Below are 5,436 nucleotides of genomic sequence, written 5' to 3'. Positions count from 1 at the left end.
AGCATGCAAATACCTGCAATCACACCACCAGGAGCTTCTTTAGCCTCATCCTCGGTCATGGCATACACTTTCACTTGAGGAGGGCCTTGGACAGTCTGACCACCAGGTCCTCGGTATCGTGGAACATTCGACTGCTTAAAAGAGGGAACAGGAACAACAAGTCTCATCATACTGGGGCCACCTCTAAATCTTGGCTGGGGTTGAGAAGGAGTCGTACCCCTGTTCGGACATACACGAGAAAAATGGCCTTCCTGTCCACAATGATAACAAGTACCAGACATACCTCGACATTGCTCGATAGTATGTTTGCCTCCACAATAACTACATTAAGGAGCAATCACGGGACTCTCTCTCTGGGATCCACTGGAACTCGAAGAAGAAGAAGTAACAGTGGAACCAGTCTTCTTAAACTTCCTACCTCTCAGACGCGAGGTAGGCTGCTGAGCTGTCACTGGAGGTGGAGGAGTGTACTGAGGACCTCCTCGTTTTAGTCCAGCTTCAGCTGCCTTTGCTCGTTCAACTGCCTCTGCGTAGCTTGTAGGCAAACCAGAAACAACAAAAGTATATATCGCAGGATGTAAGCCGTTCACAAGCCTGTTATATTTTGCCTTTGCATTCGCAACTACGTGAGGTGCATACTTCAACAAAGTCGAAAACTTCGAAACATATTCTGCAACAGACATCGTTCCCTGCTGCAGACTATTGTATTCATTCTCCTGAGCAGTATATTAAGAAAGAGGAGAATACTGCTCCAAAAATTGGGCCTTGAAGACATCCCATGTGACTTCAATCCCGGCCTTTTTAAGTCCAATCTCAGCGGCTTCCCACCAAGATTTTGCTCGATCTTTCAACTGGTAGAGAGCAAGTTTCATTCTCCTAGGTTTAGAATATTCAACAATATTAAACAAATGCTCAATATCCTTCAACCAGGCCTCAGCTCTTTCTGCACTCTCGGTGCCAAAGAACCTCGACGGTTTCAGATCCTGGAATCGAGCCATCACCATATCCATGGACAATCCTTCAAATTGTCCAACAATCCTCTCAGTACTACTACTCGCAGTTTCATTTGTGGGATCCATCTACAAATCAAAGGATGAATATCACAAATCAATATCAATGTTACATCATCATCATCTCATATCATCACTCTCATCAACACCTTACTCAAACTAAATCAAGTACGAGCAAGTAATACAATAAATGCAAACACATACGCACAATTCATTTGTGCCTATTACGTGTACGACTCAATCGAGCATTCCCATCTATGCTCTGATACCACTCCGTGTGGGGCTCTTAGCTCCTAATCGTTATTACAATGGAATTTGATTAGGGTTAATTAATTACAGCGGAAAACGAGTTTAAAATTTCTTTACAATGAGCCCAAAACATGTCAACTGTAATTGTAATACTAAAAATAGTATATAATCGATTCTCGTCTCAACATGTCACAATATAAAACAAACCCACACGTAATCCAGATCAAAGACGTACAAACAAACTCATATCCTCGGGACATACCCCGGTATATAGAAACATAAGCTCCTAATCGTTATTACAATGCAATTTGATTAGGATTAATTAATTACAGCGAAAAACGAGTTTAAAATTTCTTTATATGCCTCATGCAGGGAACAACCACTTATTTGTGTTAAGGAACAAGTTGAATGCATTCTCCAATGAGCAAGAGGCACGTACAGGTAGTAACCAAATCATGATATTCTCATCTTTTTTGTAATGACAATATTGCCCTTAAAATTAAATCAAGTATTTTTCACTTTATTTACACAAGTTCCATCAAATTTAATTGAGTATTTTTCTAGTAATTTACACAATTGCCATCAACACTTTAATGCAATATTTTCAAATCTATTTCCACCATCGACATAATTAACGTTAATCAAATTACGGGATCTCACATGAAGAATGAGTCGGCGACTCATAGGCAGTGGTTTGGTTAAGAGAACCCACCGGAGCTGTAGCGAAAGCGAGTCTTCATAGGGTAATTGTCACTGCTTATGGACCGGAACATGGGTTCAAAAAGTAACAAGCTGTATGCAAATATTTATGAAGCTGATTTGTTCACCTTTTATCAATGATTTCAAAAAATCATTTGTACTTCTCTTCATTGTTGTTGAAAACCAAAGCAATAGCCTCCTTAGCTCGATCCACAGCTTCGTATATATACCCCATTGCAGGTATTTTTTCACCATCAACTAATCGTAGCACTTTCACAATTGGGCCACCAGCTTTAATGGCATAAACAACAAGATTCCAAAATGAAGACATCGATATAATCTTTGCTGTCTTCTACATCCATTGCAAATTAACTTGCGTTCCACTTTTCTGAAGTGAATAGATTTCTTAAATTCACCTTCTGTTTTTAAAACCTCTTCAATGTCAAAAAAGCAGTGGCACAACGAGTTTTCTCAGCCCTGACCATTTCCCTGTGAATTCTCTCATCATGTTCAAGTCTTGTGGCCTATTATATATATAGTCATTCACCATCACGCCCTTCTCATAAACCTTCTTCAGTACTGGAATTTTGAACAAATCTTCAAGCATTAAATCCAAATAATGGGCAGCACATGGAGTCCAGAATATGTATGAAAATCTTAATGAGCATCTATATTTTTTATAGTCTGCCTCGTACTCTTTCAAAAGAATTTTCGTACTTTTTATTTCTTTATTTAAATAAGTTACCGTAACTTCATTGTAACTTGGGAGCTTCCAATCACGAGTACATTAAGATGTAGCTTTACAAAATTCTTTATAGTCATCATACTTTACAGCGTTGAACGGAATACCTGCATTGTACATCCATTTGACAAAATATTGCAACACATAGTCGCTCACTTCTTTTTTTTTTTTTTTTTTTTTTTTTTTTTTTTTTTTTTTTTNTTCTTTGAATATTTTGCTTCTTTTTACTTTCCTTGATTCACAAATTATTCCATATTATTGACAAAGAAATAATCAAGAGAACCAACGGTCTTTATCTTTTGACTTGAGAAAACAGGGGGATGGCGACGAAATCGCTGTTGAACTTAACATTGGTTTTTCTCTTTTCGAGGGGTAGGAAACATATCATCATATTCCGAAATTTCCAATTGCTCAGCAAATTATCAAAATTAGGATTCATGTTCATTTGCTGCTTGATTTCTTTTCTTTTTTTTTTTTACATATAAACTTGAATTTCATTTCTAACATGCTAAGGGCATTTGGGACATGCTTTGGCATTTTGATTGCATCCAGCAAGATGTTGCTTGAGACGGAAAATTCCTCCATTGAGAATTTGCACGGAATTATCGTCTTTTGGATTGATTAATTTCTCGTAGTTCTTGCCAGGATCTTTTCGATTATCCTAATTTTCAGAAGTCGACATTAATCAACAGAAAAAATTGCAACATATTATATCAGCAATTCAGTATATACAATAACATAAATTAATAACCCATCAAAAACCAACGAAAACATTACATAATTAAACTTTAAAACTGAAGTAAAATTAGAGTAAAATTTGCAACCATGAAATATGAATATACATGATTCCATGTGTTTGAAATAAATTAATATGCAGAAAATAAACCTAATTAAGATAAAAATTATGACAAAATGATGTGGGCAGTGGGCCGAACTGGTCCGTTAAGCTCGGAACCGGATCTGGTAAAGGTGAACCGGACCTGAAACTGTTTACAATTCAAGTTTTAATGGATTGAACCGGTTCAGCATGTTCTGAACCGGTTCAAGTTTTAATGGATCGAACCTGGCCATGAGGAGAAGGAAGCCATGGAACTCCCCAACAAAGATGTAGGGACACCATCGTCCATCCGAGCAAGCCACACGATGTCAACTAGTACGACGACAGCCCAAGCAAAGCGAAACAAAGTTTGGGATCACTTCGATATTGAACAACAAGGTATGAACAACTCTTTGCCGTATGTAAAATTTGCAAAACGAGATATTCTTACAAAACGGGTGGTGGTACTGACATTTTGAAAAAATATTTAGTTAATATACATAAACTTGACCCTGATACACTACACATATTCGGTAGAGAACCAATACAACAACAAATTAATCTTTCAAGTGGTAAAGCTTCAATAATTACAAAAGAAATTTTTCGAAAAACCATCGTAAAATTTGTCACCAAATGTTATCAACCTTTTATAATAGCTGAGCAAGAAAGTTTTGTTGAATTTACTAGTACTATTCAATCTGGTTTTCACAATATTTCTAGGCAAACACTTAAGAAATATTGCTTTGATATTTATAAAGAATATAAAGAAACATTAAAATCGCATCTTTCAAATATTTCTTGTAGAATTAGTTTGACAACTGATATTTAGACTAATTTGAAATATGAATCTTATCTTGCTGTCACATTTCATTGGATTGATGAAACTTCGACTAATATGAATCTTATTAGTTTGACAACTGATATTTAGACTAATTTGAAATATGAATCTTATCTGGTTTTCACAATATTTCTAGGCACACACTTAAGAAATATTGCTTTGATATTTATAAAGAATATAAAGAAACACTAAAATCGCATATTTCAAATATTTCTTGTAGAATTAGTTTGACAACTGATATTTAGGCTAATTTGAAATATGAATCTTATCTTGTTGTCACATTTAATTGGATTGATGAAACTTCGACTAATATGAATATTAGTTTGACAACTGATATTTAGACTAATTTGAAATATGAATCTTATCTGGTTTTCACAATATTTGTAGGCACACACTTAAGAAATATTGCTTTGATAATTATAAAGAATATAAAGAAACACTAAAATCACATCTTTCAAATATTTCTTGTAGAATTAGTTTGACAACTGATATTTAGACTAATTTGAAATATGAATCTTATGTTGTTGTCACATTTCATTGGATTGATGAAACTTCGACTATGCAAAAAAGAATTTTAGCGCTAGATCATTTAGAATCGTCACACAAGGTCTACACTATTGCTAGGTATGTTTTAAATGTTGTTAAGATTTATCGCATACAAAATAAAATAATGTCAATCACATTAGATAATGTGAGTGCCGATATTTTTGCGATTAAATATCTTAAAGATTCACTAAAACCGGTTTTAGATGGTAATTTGCTTCATGTTAGATGTGCATGTCATATTATCAACTTATGTGTTAAATGTGTCTGTGATGAACATATGTCCACTGTAATAGAAAAATTCAAATTATGTGAGAAATTATTACGTGAAAGAAGACATGTACGTGATTGGAAAACACTAGTCGAATCAAATGAAATGAAATTTAAAAAATTTCCTCTTCCTGTTGAAACTAGATGAAATTCCTTATATAATATTTTATTACGTTTTTAAGATTTAGTTACTCCATATTACAATAATATTGCGATAGAATCTTTAATGCTGATTGACAATGATTGGAACATTTTGAGTAAATGTGTT

The sequence above is a fragment of the Primulina huaijiensis genome, chromosome 6, assembly GCF_012295235.1.
Source record: "Primulina huaijiensis isolate GDHJ02 chromosome 6, ASM1229523v2, whole genome shotgun sequence".
Taxonomy (NCBI): domain Eukaryota; kingdom Viridiplantae; phylum Streptophyta; class Magnoliopsida; order Lamiales; family Gesneriaceae; genus Primulina; species Primulina huaijiensis.
The sequence above is the reverse complement of the archived record's forward strand: the minus strand, read 5'-3'. Positions refer to the sequence as shown.